The sequence below is a fragment of the Struthio camelus genome, chromosome 32 (assembly GCF_040807025.1).
Source record: "Struthio camelus isolate bStrCam1 chromosome 32, bStrCam1.hap1, whole genome shotgun sequence".
NCBI classification, from domain to species: domain Eukaryota; kingdom Metazoa; phylum Chordata; class Aves; order Struthioniformes; family Struthionidae; genus Struthio; species Struthio camelus.
The window spans coordinates 2332976-2347907 of record NC_090973.1 but is presented as its reverse complement, the minus strand read 5'-3'; the positions used below and the strand labels follow the sequence as shown (position 1 = coordinate 2347907).

The 14932-nt window shown below is 49.7% G+C and overlaps 1 protein-coding gene across 1 annotated transcript in view; it reads left to right on the top strand.

Moving 5' to 3' along the window:
• LOC138063507 (maestro heat-like repeat-containing protein family member 7) overlaps positions 1-14932 on the top strand; it is a 330369-nt gene that overhangs the window by 241749 nt on the left and 73688 nt on the right. The window lies entirely within an intron of this gene.

Below are 14932 nucleotides of genomic sequence, written 5' to 3'. Positions count from 1 at the left end.
TTCCCATGCAGCATCTACTAGAAGCATGCAGTTGTATGGGACCCCCCAGGCACCTGGCATGGCTCTGCAAGTCTATTTTTATGTCATGAAATCAAGTGTCTGCACTGAATTACATCAGTGGTCTGCAATGTGGAGATGTGCCTGTGTCTGCCCTTCCTAGTGAGTGGAGCTGTAGTTGTAGCAGGCATTTAGGGTCATTTCAGATGGCCAAGGAAATTCCCCATCTGGCCCCTCACCTCATGGTCTAGAAGGATGCAGGTCTCCCAGTTGCTCCATCAGAGCAAACAGACATTGGCCCATGCCTTGGATCACCTCTGTCTCTTCAAACGTCACCAGGTGTTTGTGTGTGAGCAACTGACTCCCAGCCTCCATCTCCAGGGATTATACTGGGAGCTTAGAGAAGGAGCTCTCATGCAGGCAGCTCTGTTGTGCACACTTCAGCTTGGGCAAGGGGAATCCCACCTCCTGTGTGTGTGTGTTGTGGAATCCCACTCCACCCCAGGGGCTTCTAACCTAACATCAGATGCCCAGATTGGCTCCTCTGAATCAATATGTGAACCATGGGAAAATGAACTCCCCTCTTGTCCGAGTCTAGGTGTCCTGCCCAGTAAAGAGATGGGAATAGGGGCTTCCAGAGTGAGATGTTTCCACCTCTTGTAGATAACCCTCCTCCGATGAGACAAATTACAATGCTGGAACCAGCCTCTCTCCACTGTTTAGGGAGAGACCATAGGGGATTATTTTAGTCTACCTCAGTGAACATTTCCCAGGAGGAGGGAGTGCAAAGGACAAATAAAATCACAGCTTCAGCTGGGCCACTGTTCCCAGGTGGGACTTCTGGGATGGACGGGGCTCCTGGCAACCTGGCAGCACTGCTGAGAGACAGCTCTGTGCAGGTGTAGCTCCTCTATAAAGATCAGCAGGGCTCTGGGCAGCTGGATGTGGGCAGCTGGAATGAGCCTGATGTGTTCCTGGCTAGAAGGGGAGGGCTGAGACCCCCCTCAGGTGCTCTGAGAAGGGCTACTGAGTTTGGAGATCTACACTTTAGGACTAGATTCCTCTGCTCTCTGCAGTGTTGTTTCTTTTTAGGGTAACATGAGTGCAAGTGTCCTCCACTTTGGGGGCACAGGGCAGCTGGGAAGAAGAGGGATGGACAGGTCAGCTCTCCTCCCTCTGCACCAAAGACACAGTGAATCCTTTTGCCCCTCAGGAATCACAGCTCTTCACTGCTTATCACTGCCAAGTGCAGTTGCAGTGCTGAGGATCTCTGTCACCAAGAGTCCTCCCCAGGGATGACAGGGGAATCTAAAAGAAAACAAACAAAATCCTTAAAACTATGAATGATCCCCCACTGTGTTCGGGGCAGAGTTAGGCTCGGGTGGGTACAGACGGGTGAGACCATGGGTCCCATGTCCATTAGCAGAGCTCAGCTCCCCTGGCCACAGTCGGGTGTGATCTCACACCCCTTTCCTGCGAGGGTGGCAGCCAGCCGTCCCCACGGGCTGGTCCCTTCCCTCTGCGGTGCTCCAACACTCAAAGCAGAGCAGGAGCGGAGGGGAGGAGAGTCCGGACGCAGCTTGTGGGGACAGACGCGGTGCTCCCCCGAACCACCCCCGCTGCCACAGCAGGCGTGTCCTCACTGCAGCCTTCGCGTAGGGGCTGCAGCTTTCCTGCGGACACATCCGGCATCACCAGGAGGACTTTGTCTTTTCAGGGCTATTCTCCTTATTCCCACACCGTCCTGCGGTGCAGCAGGACACCGCCCGCCCCGCCCCGCCCCCACCCCTCCGCCCCGCCTCCACGCCAGCGCGCATGCTCCGACCCGGCCCCGCCCCTCAGGCCCCGCCCCACGTCCCCCGCATGCGCACTGCCACCCCCGCCCCACCGGCCAGTCCCACCCCAGGAGGCCCCGCCCCACCAGCCAGGAGCCAATGGGGGAGCGTGGGGTGGGCGGGACTTTGGGGCTGGAGGCGTCACTTCCGGAGTGGGGGGCGGGGCTGGGGGTGCTGCAGCTGCCGGTGCTGGAGGCTGAGGAGCTGCCGTGTGCGGGGCCGGGGACAGAGGGCTGGGGACAGAGCAGGGCCTCGGCGGAGGGGAGTGTGTGTGGAGCGAGACACCTCGTGTGGGAGCTGCCGTTCTTCCGGCGGGGCTGAGGGGGAAAGGGAAGGGGCGGCCCCGAGCGGGCGCTGTCCTCGCCGGGCCGAGGAGCAGGCCGGGAGCGCGGCCTGGCGGGGGGAGCGTTGTCAGGGGACTCACGGGTCAGGGCCCGGGTTTCCCGTGTGTTTCCAGCATTCCTCGACACCGCTGTCCTTATTGCTTTCTCCCAGGCCCTTGGCGAAACCCCAGTTGTAAAGGCAGAGCGTCACCCTCTCATCGAGGTGGGTGTTGCTGTTGGAGATGGAGGCATCTAAGCATAGCTGCGTTTGGGTTTGAGAAAGGACAAGACAGCATTCTCGCAGATGGTGAGTGCTCTCCTAAACCTGGAGCAGGATGTGCTTCTGTTCAAGAGCAGGTGTTGTTACTGTAGCCAGGTATTTAAGCGGTAGTTATCCCTGAAGGTCACACTGGGAAGGTTGAGTTGTACTTTGTGTCTGCTGGAAGACTGCTGCTGGCAAGTTGTGCCTGAAGACAGCTCCACTGAAACTAACGTTGTGCTAAAAGTTGACCTGGAGGACACAGAGATGTTTTGCCTTCTTGAATTTTACCTTCTGAAATGTGAGCAAGTACTGAATGAGAATGCTTTTTTACAGGAATAGATTTGCATTTGCCATCTTCCCCCCTCCCCAATATTTTGTGCTTGATTTTGGTAGTATATTGAGAGCAAACATGCTGTGTTCTGTGAAGGACATCATTTCTGTTGTAGGAAGTTTGGGTGTACCTAACACAAAAGGGGAGATGGTCCAATAGCGATGGTACCAGCTTGGTGTGGGAGGATAAGAGTTGAGAAGAAGGGATTTGGTTGAAGAAAGACTGAAGAATTCTTCCAGTGTTTTCTGTTTGCTTTCAAAAAGACTAGGAAGAAACCTTAGAAACCACCTGTAGTTTCTGTTCCTGAAGCAGAAGTATTTGCCAGACTCCCTCTTTGTATCAGCTGACAAACTCTGTCCCCTGACTGCTGCCTCCTGCCTGGTGAGGAAGTGTGCAGCTGAGAATTGGTTGTGAGACCTAGTTCCTGAGCATTACTGTAGCCGGATGTTATTTAAGTGGGTGCCTGTGAGTTGCTGTTCTGTCTTTTATTTCGTGTCCTATGTGGGCTTGTCTTTTTCTGGTGCTTAAAGAAGGTAGTGATTTGTGTGTTTGGTTCAGGCCTTAGATGGCTTTATTATGTTTATAAATAATATATATGTGTACACAGATATAAATATTAAATAAAAATATGTGTGGCTGGGTATATATGTGTATCTATACATACATACATACATATGTATATAGGATTATAATCTTTATTATGTTCCTTGCTTTGAGGAGGGAAGGCTTAACCTCGAGGCTGCCAAATTCTGTTCTACCTGTTTTTCCCTCAGCATTGAGCCCTGTGTGGTAGAGCCTGGCTAGACACAAGCAAGGAGGAGAAATCAGCTGTTACCTGTTATTCAGAGAATGAATATGCCTTATTGTTCTTGGGTGTCACGTACCTTGGAGAACTCTGGTTCTTCTCCTAAGTCATTGTTACTGAAGTTGTGTGGTTTTCCTTCTGTGCTTTTCTCTTTGTGACCGTTTGTGCAGCCAGGGGCCTGAGGAGGTGTCGCGGGGGCGAGCCCTAGGCGTGATATTATCTGTGCTGAGTGACTGTGACAGGATACGCTATTTCTCCTGCTAGCGGTTGAGGTTCCCATGTCAGCAGAGTGACCTGGACTCCAGGTGGTGGTCTCTGGTTGTGTGCCTCTGCCCGTGGGCAGCAGCGAGAGCATTTCAGCTGAAGTCTAAAATCATTTGCTTGAGGAAGTCTAAATCAGCCAGAGCAGTTATGTGAATATAGCTTCTGTTGGAAGGTATAGAATGAGACCAGCTTTCCCTCTGGAAAGAAAGAAAGAAAGAAAAAAAAAATGAGGAAAGAGAACACCCTGATGGCTAGTTCTTGGCTGAAGAGGCTTTGTAAGGTGTTTGTCCAAGGGAAAATATGTGTTAGAAGTGTATGAGAGAGCCTTTAGTTTGCCACTGACTTTCTTAGCTGTAGGCAGAACTGTGTTCTCCCCTACAAAGGGGTGACCTTTGTAGTGTCTGGACGTTTGCAGTAATGGGAGATAACAACTTCCTTGTGCCCCCTTAGATGCCCTTTACTTCCCAGCAGGAGCTGTGCAGTTCCTCTGGAGCAAGGGACTGGAGCCAGTGGCTTTGCCATGTATCTGGTCTTTGTGTCTTCTGGGGGGGAATGTGTTTAACCCTTGGAGCTGTGAAAACACTGGTTGTTTCCAGAGGCAGCTTGTACTAAGGGGCTTGCGAATTGTTGTGAGTGAAGGAAATGTGGTTTTGCTGGGTTGTCCTGTCTTGCATGCATTTAGGAGTGGGGTGGGCAAAGCCATGCTGCCCCGCAAGGGGCAGGTGTTGAGTGTTCTTCAGGTGAGCTTTGTCACCTGGAAGAACTGGCAGCTGGCTACTGAAGCATGTTTCTGCCTCTTTTTCCTAGGACTTCCTATGGAGTGGCATGTTTCTGTGTTCAGAATCACCTGCCTGCCTTCTGCAGGAAAGATGATGGTGGGAACAATCCCTCAGCAGCAGCTGTGGTTAAATGTGCCTTGTGAGAGTAACACTGTGATGCCTTCAGGTGAGGAACTCTCATTTGAATTATGCCTCTGATGCCTTCTTTCACAAAGCAGCTGGCACACAGATTTTTGTCTGTAGTGTGCAAAGCAGTGGTTCAGCTGTTTTCTTCTTTTCCCAGTGGTGGGGACAGTAACTCTCTGAGAAATTAGCGGATGTAGCCTAAGTGCAAGTCAATGAGATGGCTTTGCCCTTGTGCAGGGAGAGAGCAAGACCTTGCACTGAGAGCAGCTTCTACCTGAACTCCTGCCATGGAGGTGGAAGGCTCATGCCTTGCAGCACCCATGGGCCAGCCTGCGCACAAATGAAAATCTTGTTTCTGGTGGTGATAGGTGCCGCACAGGAGGGCGTGGGACTCAGGCTTGCCATAAAATTCCTCTACCAACCTATGGAAGTTATTGTGCCTACTGATAAAAATGCAGTTTGCTTTTCCCTTGTGCATTCATTCCTGTTTAGGAGTTGGAAAACATGCATAGAAAATCATTGGCTAGAACTAATGAAGAAAACAGAGAACAAGTATTAGCTTGCCTAGAAACTGAAATTATTTTGATCAGAGATCAGAAATGTGTTGAGTTTCGGTCTGGCTTTTTTGGCTTCTTCTGACACCAAGAATGAAACACTGCCCTCCCCAAATAGCAGCCAGTGTTTCTCCCTGGAGGTAGTTAGTCTCTTGCTTGCTGTATTTTCTGTATTTTCCTCATAGAGGAAGACCCAGAAGCACCTGAAGGACACAAAGACTATGACGAGGTCATTTTACTTATGCCAGTGGGACACTGTGACTGCCTGCACTTATTTTCTCAACTCCAGCTTAAAAGGTGTCGTTACATCTTTACATGTCTGTCCATTGACTTACCTGGTCAGTAATAGACTTATCCTGGCCAAGAAGCGCTGGCTCTTACTAGGCAATGAGATGTGAGTTGTAGTTGGCTGAACAAGCAGTGTTTTGTTTAGTGACTTTCAGCTCCTCGTGTTGTATGTATTAATCTACCTCAGTGACTGTGTGCTTCACATCTAGTCCGCAAGCTGCAAAGCAGCCCACTATTCATTCACCATTTCTGATTTTTCAACTAGAACAGAAAGAGAGAGGAAGAACAAGGTCTTTTCCAAGGTATTCTTAAATGCACTTTATATGCTTGAGTGCACCCTTTTTGATGAGAAGAGATGAAAGAGGGCAAAGTTTAGACTGTGACTGCTATGGTGTACTGAACCGCAGTTCATTTAGGTCTGTACTACTTTTAGAACGAGAGTGTATGAAGCCAAAAAATGCATTTCTGATTGATGGTAACTCCTTTATGCAATGAAGAGTTGGAGAGCAAAAAACCAAGCACTCAGAAGTGCCATCTTGTCCATTTTGAAATATGGGCTCTCCAAGAAGGAAAACAAATGAAAGGTGTATTTGCTAATACAGAGTATAATTGAGAGGTGCTGGGAAATGCCACAAGTAGTGAAATAAATGTGATTGTCTAAACAATGCTCTGTCCTTTATTTTTTTGGTTTGATTTTTGTTATTCTCCTTGAGTTCCATCCCTTATTTGATTTGGGTTTGCCTGTCTCATGAGTTGATGTTTAACCAAAGATGTAAGATATCCCAGCTCTCTTGTGAAATACATATAACCATGCAGCTTAGAGTGTTTGTATTAAAGAGGTCATCTTTCAGAAAGGGTTTTTTGGAGGAATGCTTTAAAGTGAAGAAATGTTTTGTTACACTCTTCAGCTCTTGAACTGCTTTGTGTTCTTATCATCCTTCTTTGCTTTTTTGTCTTTTTTAATATACTTTTTTTAAAAGGAAAGTGTTTTTCAGAGCTGGGGTGTGATGCAGTCACAGGGTCATGGATGTCTAGTGCTGCTGTAGTTGTCCTGGTCCCCTCTGCAGCTCCGAGGGGCTCTGGTCTCCTGCAGGTCCCCAGGGACAGCTGCCAGGCCCAGGCAGGTACCTCAGAGACACTTGGACGTCTCCAAGTGCCTCTGGATGCTTGTGGAGCTCTGCCTTCCAGGAGCTCTGCCTGGAAAGGTGAAGAACTGTTTTCAACAGTTAAAAGAATACAAACACACTTTCACCAGCTAAAATGATTGACTGATTTTAATACATATGTCAGTGTTTTCCCATCAGGAAAGTATCATGGGAATTTGGAGGAAGGGGATGAATCTCAGGCGAAGAAACACTGAGAGACCCCTCAGCTTGGGTTACCACTGCTCTGCCTGTTATGCTGTGGAGGTAATCTCAGTCATCTCTCACATGTTTTCACATGTCCTGATTAAGTTGGTCATGTCCAAAGTTTCCTTTGCATCAGACTATCTGGGCATATGCACTTTCCCTTGTTTTCCAGTCTTCCTCCTGCCCTTGCTCTTCATCCATTCAGATATCTCGCAACTCTCTAGTAGGTGCTCTGAGCTCCAGGGATTCTGAAGCTTGCCTCATCTTTCAGGAGTCTGATTGTCTCTCCAGCCAGCTCCTTAGCTGTGTTTCTATCTCTCCTTTCCTATGTACCTGTCAAAAACAGTTCAAGGAAGGTTATTCCTTGTGGAAGGTGGACCTCAGTGGAGGCAGCTTGGACTTCACATACAGTTGTGGAATGTATTTACTTTGTATTAAATTGTAACATCTTTTATTTTGTTTGTTTGCAATTCAGAAAAATTCCCCAGTGCCTGTAACTGGTTCTGTAAGGAAAGCAGGTGGGAATTGCTGCATAGAAGCTGTAACATTCAGGTACAGACTGGAGTGGCAAAAGGGTTAGATTTTAACAGGAGTGATGTTAAGTGCCCAGTGGCTGAAGAGAGAAATAGCCGGGTTGGGGAGGGGAGGAGGAAGGTTGTCCATACATGTCTCACATCAAGGATACTGCTTTTCCCACATGTCCTGACTCGGTTAGGAGACGCTCTGGGTCAGTCTGAATGGGAGAATGTGCATATCACGTCTTCTGAAGAATAAAGAAAGCTTAAGAAGTCGACATCTTTCTTTTTCAGGTGCTCGTTGAAATCTTCCTCTTCTAAATGCACTCCTGAAACCTCTCCAGTTAGCCACAGAAGAACTGGAGAGCTGAAGAAAATGATGGCAAGAGACATGGCTCCTTAGGGCTTTTGCATGTTAATGACCCTCTCGGGTATATTTGGTGCTGAGTCCATGAACCTCAGCTATTGAGAGGAGACCGAAGAAACCTCTCAAGAAGTTGAAGTCAGAAGTAGACTGTAAATTTTCTTGGCGTGTTAATAGGTCCCACTGAGGGCCATTACTTGCAAACCTTGCCCAGGGGCTGATTAGAGCAGCAAGTTGGAGATACTGATTGCAGGAAATGTGCAGGAAATGTGCCAAGTAACCCTTGGTGTGTTTTATCAAGCAGAATGGCCAGGCGCTGACAGCCAGCCCCTGGGTAGGGTCATCTTCTCCCTCATGCTTTGCTCAGGGCTCTTGCTGGGGCAGGGTGAAGGTGGACGAGTGCAACGTAGAGTGCAGGACAACGACACAGCACTTCCCGGGCTCCCTGGGGACGTGGAGGCAGCGAGGCCACCATGCTTTACAGAAACAATGTCTTGTCACAGGCCTTGGTGCCAGAGACAACAGCCATAGCCAAGAGGACAAAGATCTCAGTTCTGTTGGAGGCTTTTAGCCTTGTCAGTGCCCTCGGCTGTCTCCATCACAGGCTGTCCTACGCTGTCCCATGCCTGTGCCTGTTTCCCTGCAGACTGTAGACACCCAATCTGCTTCCCCACCTTGCTTTCACTTGGGATCAACTTACCTCTCCTGATGTCTCCCTGTCCTCACAGGCTTTTCCTTGAAATACAAAGTCAGGGGCTGATCACAGGCTCCCTTCTGGGTGACCTGTAGCACCACAGCACAGCACTACTCTTTGAGTGACATTTCCATTTCCTAATGTCATGTCTGAACCTCTCAAGCTGGTGGGTGTGGCTCTTTCCCCTTCTCATGCTGTTTCCTGCTAACCAGAAAAGCTCCACAGTCTCTGAAACCACCCTTCAAGCAGTCACAGGGTCCTACTCTGCTTCCCTTAGCCTCCACTTCAGCAGGCTAAAGAGGCCCAAATTCCTCTGCCTCTCCTCATGGATGGGGTTATTCTCCACTAGGTGCAGGACTTGACACTTCTGGTAAATCTTCATGAGATATCTGTTCTCCAAATCTCCCAAATTTCTCAAGGTCCTTTTGGACTGAAGGGCCTCTGTGGCAAAAAAAAAAAAGAAAAAAAAAAAAAAGAAAAAAACAGTGCCAATGGGGAAATTATATGGGGAAATAATCATCGGTGGGCTACTTGTATAGGAGGGGATCAGGATGGTGAAAGAGACAGACTTAGAAGGAGAAAAGAAAAAAAAAGGAAATTAAAATGAAGCAAAGGATTGATCAGGGCTGCTTTGGGGGTTCCTGCCAAGAAGCCCTGCATCTGAACAATTCTGACTGGAGAAGGACAAGAAAGCTGACCTGCTTCCACTGTCATGGGGAACCTGCATACTTTCCCCGACATCAAAGAGTGAAGACACGCAAGGCTTTTGACACTCTCCCATCACATCCTCCTAGGTAAGCTCAGGAAGTGTGGGCTAGATGAGTGGACAGTGAGGTGGCTTGAGAACTGGCTGGATGGCCAAGCTCAGAGGGTTGTGGCGAATGGCTCAGAGTCAAGTTGGAGGCCTGTGGCTAGTGGTGTCCCCCAGGGGTCAGTCCTGGGTCCAGTCTTGTTCAATATATTCATCAATGACCTGCAGGAAGGGACAGAGTGCACCCTCAGCAAGTTTGCTGATGATACTAAACTGTGAGGAGAGGCTAACACACCAGAAGACTGTGCTGCCATTCAGAGTGACCTGGACAGGCTGGAGAGGTGGGCGGAGAGGAACCTCCTGAAGTTCAACAAAGGCAAGTGCAACGTCCTGCACCTAGGCAGGAATAATCCCCTGCACCAGTACAGGCTGGGGGTTGACCTGCTGGAAAGTAGCTCTGCAGAGAAGGACCCGGGAGTGCTGGTGGACAGCAAGTTAAACATGAGGCAGCAGTGTGCCCTTGTGGCCAAGAAGGCCAAGGAGATCCTGGGGTGCATGAGGCAGAGTGTTGCCAGCAGGTCGAGGGAGGTGATCCTGCCCCTCTCCTCAGCCCTGGGGAGGCCTCACCTGGAGTCCTGTGTCCAGTTCTGGGCTCCCCAGTACAAGAGAGACATGGCCCTACTGGAGAGAGTCCAGCGGAGGGCTACCAAGATGATTAGAGGGCTGGAGCATCTCTCCTATGAAGAAAGACTGCAAGAGCTGGGCCTGTTCAGCCTGGAGAAGAGAAGATTGAGAGGGGATCTCATCAACGTGTACAAGTATCTGAAGGGGGAGTGTCAAGAGGATGAGGCCAGCCTCTTCTCCGTGGTGCCCAGCAACAGGACAAGAGGCAATGGGCAGAAACTGAACCACAGGAAGTTCCATCTGAACCTGAGAAAAAACTTCTTCACTGTGGGGGTGACAGAGCATTGGAACAGGTTGCCCAGAGAGGTGGTGGAGTCTCCTTCCCTGGAGATATTCAAAACCCGTCTGGATGTGATCCTGGGCAATATGCTCTAGGTGACCCTGCTTGAACAGGGAGGTTGGACTAGATGATCTCCAGAGGTCCCTTCCAACCTAAACGATTCTGTGATTCTGTGATTCTGTGACCCAGAGGAGGAAAAATCATAGACTCCTTCAAGGTGGAAGGGACCTCAGGAGGTCTCTAGCCCAATCTCCTTGCTCACAGCAGGGTCAGCCCTGGGGTTAGACCAGGTTATTCTGACCTTGATCCAGTCTGGTCTTGGAAACCTCCAAGGCAGGAGACTGCACAGCCTCTCTGGGCAGCCACTTCCAATGCTTGATCTTCCTCTTAGTGGAAAAGCTTTTCTTCATCTCCTGCATGAATGACTCTTCTTTCAACTTATGCTCGTTGTCTCTTGGCCTCCTACCATGCACTATGGTGAAGAGCCTGCCTCCATCTTCCTGATGACCTCCTCATAGCCATTGGAAGGCTGATCTGAGATCCCTCCAAAGCCATCTCTTTTCCAGGCTGAACAAGCCCCATTTCCTCACAGAGCAGGTGCTCCATCTCCCCAACTATCTTGAGGACCCTCTGCCAAACTCACTCCCAGTTATCAATTCCTTTCTTCTTCTGGGGACCCAAAACTGGATGCAGTATTCTCTGTGTGGTTTAATGAATGCCAACTAGAGGGGGATTATCATTTCCCTTGACCTCCTGGCTGGGCTCCTGGTCATACAGCCCAGGATGGTTTTGGCCTTCTTTGCTGCCAAGGTACCCTACTGGCTCATATTTTTTCTCTTGTCCACCAGGATCCTCAAGTCCTTTTCTGCAGAGCTGCTCCCCAGGCTCTCAGGCGCCAACCTGTAACACTGTGGGGTGTTGGTCTATCCCAGGCACAGGATAAATCCCAGGCATTTGTCCTTGTTGAATTTCACAAGGTTCCTGACAGCCTATTCCTGCAGCCTGCCTAGGTCCCTCTGAATGGCAGCCCTCAAACATATGACTGGTCTCCTCCGTCTCCAGTGTGGGGTCATTTACAAGCATGATGAGTGTTGCCTCCTCTCTGTCACTAAACAAGAGGATAAATGGGACAGGTTCCTGGAGAGATCAGCGGTGTTCCACTTCTCCCTGGCCTCCAGGAAGAGTACTACCCATTCACCACTGCCCTCTGAGCCTCATCATCCAAGCAGCTTGTTATCTATCTGGTTGTGTATTCCTCTACACATATGTTCTACCTTGCATACAAGAATATTGTGGGAGAGAGCATAAACTATCTTGCTCAAATCTAGGTAAAAGACATTAACTCTTCTCCAGCCACAAATACAGCTGTTTAATCACAGAAGGCAATCAGGTTGGTGGGGCACAATTTACACTGGGTAAATCCATGCTGACTGTTCCCTATCACCTTCTTCTCCGTCATATACCCAGAAATTTGATCCGAGAGGATTCGCTCCATGACACACTCCTCACCAAAGTGAGGCTGAACAGCCTGAGGGTCCCTAGGTTGTCCTGTTGGCCTTTTCTCAAAAACGGATCTAACATTTGCCTTTCTCCTGTCATTGGGACCTTGCCCAGTCTCCACACTCTTTCAAAGATGGTAGCGAGTGGCCTTGCTATGACAGTAGTCAGCTCTCGCAGCATCCTCCTATGCAGCCCATCCAGTCCTGATGACTTGTATGAGTTGAGTCCTCACCAGTAATCTCTCACTAGCCCTCATCCACTGTTGGTTGCTCTTCTCCTCAGGAGTCCTGACTCAAGGCACAGCAGCCTGGGAGACCTTGTTTGGGAAAAGTGAAGCTAACAAGGTGTTGAGTTCCTCAGACCTATCTGCCTCTGCTGTTACTAGATTCCCTGTCCCATTCAGCAGTGAGCCCACCCTTTCCTTTTGATTCTTTGATTCTTACTGAAGCAGTAGCAGCTCATCTTCATGCCCTTGTCATTCCCTGCAAGTGTCAGTCCTAGGGGAGCTTTGTCTTCCCTAACACCTTGCCTATGTTGCTGGACAATATTTCTAAATTCCTCCTTTACAGCCTCTTTCTCCTTCCCCTTCCCATATGCTGCCTTATTGCCCTGCCACTCAGGCATGAGTCACCTTTTTAGCGAAGCTGGTCCCTTGAGACATCTGCTAGCTTTACTGAGTATTGGTATGGACCATTGTTGTGCTTGGCAGGAGCTATTCTTAAAGACCTACTGCCTTTCCAGAGCTCCTGGGCCCTTCAGAGCTCCCCACTACTCCCTTGAAGAGGCCAAAGACTTCTCTTAAGTCCAGAGTCTATGCTCTGCTACTGTCCTATCTCACTCCCTTCAGGATCTGAGACTCCACTTTTTAATGGCCACTGTACACAAGGCTGACTATCCCATCCCTGATCAGTTCTTCCCTATTTGCAATTTCCAGATCCAGGAAAGCATCACCCTTCTTGGTCCATTTGGCAGCTGTGCTACGAAGTTGTCCCTGGCACCCTCCAGAAACCTCCTGGACTCCTTAAGCACTCTGCTGTTTGCCCTTCCAGTCAATGTCAGGGAGATTAAGGTCTTCCCATAAGAACCAGAGCCTGTGATGCACAGACTTCCTCAGGTTGCTTAAGGGAGACTGTGTCCACCTCCTCACCTTGGTCAGGTGGTCTGTAACTCCCATCAGAATGTGAAACCTATTCTGATGCTCCCCTACAAGCTCTCACCCAGCCCCTTGACCGTCCCAGGGAAGAGCTCCATTCATCTGAGCTGCCCCTTCACACAGAGGGCATCCTCCCTCCTCATCTTCCCTCACAGTTGCTCCTGAAGACCTTGTACCCTACCAGCACAGCCCTCCAGTCATGTGAGTGATCCCACCATATCTCAGTTATTCCAGAGATGTTTCACTCCTGTGCACTCCTGTGCATCTCTATCTGCTCCCCTCTGTGCCCCAGGCTGCATGCACTTGTGTATATTTGGGCTGCAGAGCCCCAGCTGTGGCACAGATTTGTCATGGTGAAACATGTTAACAAGAGCCAAGGACACCGTTTGTGCAGTGGCTCCACTTCAGAGCAGAGACAGGCTGGCATAGGTAGCGATGGCAACATAATGGTGAAATGAGGTTTCCACTAAGAGAGCAAATTCTGCCAGGGAGAAACAGAGCTGGGCCATGCAGAAATGGCAGGAGACGAGTTTCCTGCACAAGCTGACTTTGTAGCACCATGAGGCCTGTGACAGAAGTGAACTGATCTCCAGGAAGGACAAGGCACCCCTGAAGAAGTCCCTGGGCCTGGACAGCCTGAGATACAGCCATTCTGTGGACACCATTAGCACAGTCCATGTTCATATCATCTGGAGGTGGAAAGAAGTTCAGGAGGAGGAGAGCTAGAAGGATTTGGGACTGCAGAGATTAGAGTGGGGACCTTGGTGTGATGTGCTTCCCATTTTTGCACCACACTTGGGGTGTAGACAGGATGGACTTTGCCTAAAGACAGTAGTAGAATTCAGTTGTTTGAGCATAGGTAGGGAACCCAAGATGCCCTGGGATACTTGCCCAGGCACATGGCACATGCCTGGGCCCCCTTCTGTCTCTTCAAATATCACCAGGTGTTTGTGTGTGGGGAACTGACTCCCAGCCTCCATCTCCATTGATTACAATGGGAGTTTAGGCAAGGAGCTTGCATGCAGACATCTCTGTTGTGCACACTTCAGCTTGGGCAAGGGGAATCCCACCTCCTGTGTGTTTGTGGAGTTCACGGGAGGGATCTGAATCCCACTCCACCCCTGGGGCTTCTAACCTGGCATAAGACGTCCAGATTGGCTAATCTGAATTACCTTTTGAACCGTGAAAAATGAACTCCCTTCTTGTCCCTATCTAGGTGTCCTGCCTAGTTAAGAGATGGGAAGAGGGACTTCCAGAGTGGGACGTTTCTACGTCTCATAGATAACCCTCCTCTGATGAGACCAATTACAATGCTGGAATTGGTATACCTCCACTATTCAGAGAGAGAGCAGAGATGATTATTTTAGTGTACTTCAATGAACATTTCCCAGGAGGAGGGAGTACAAAGGATAAATAAAGTCACACGTTCAGCTGGGCAACTGTTTTGGAGTGGGACCAGGCTCCTGGGATTGAGAGAATTCATGACAACCTAGCAGCATTGCTGAGAAACAGCTCTGTGCAGGAGCAGCTCCTCTTCAAAGAGCAGCTGAAGGAGAAATCTTCACAGCCCTTGGCATGGTAAGTCTCTGGCTGTAGAGTAATACAACTGAGGTTCCTTCTAAACCCATCCCATCCCACCAGTGATTTTTAGGATGTCTTTCTTGGCTTCTCAAATGCAGAGTAGAAGGAGGAGCTTCAGAGCAGGGATTGCCTGCCACACTGTCAGAGGGACAAGACTTCCTGCTACCTTGTTCCAGGGACAGCTGCAGTGGTGTTAAGCCAGGGTGTGCACAGAGGTCTGCCCAGGGCTGTAATTCAGAGCAGTGTCCTTGCACCCCAGGGAGCTGTGTGTGGGGGCTGGGGCAGTGACTCTGTCACCCATGATGGTCAGCACTCAGCCTGCCCAGGGAACACCCCATGGCACTGCAGGGAGAAGCTCTGAGTGGGAGGATGAACCTATCAGGGCAGGTTCATTCTCCCATTAAGAGGCTGCTGCATGGGTCAGGGCTGCCCACAGCTCTAGCTCATGCACTGGGCATGTCCGAGGGGTCTTTTCAGAGGAAAGTGAAAAAAAGGCT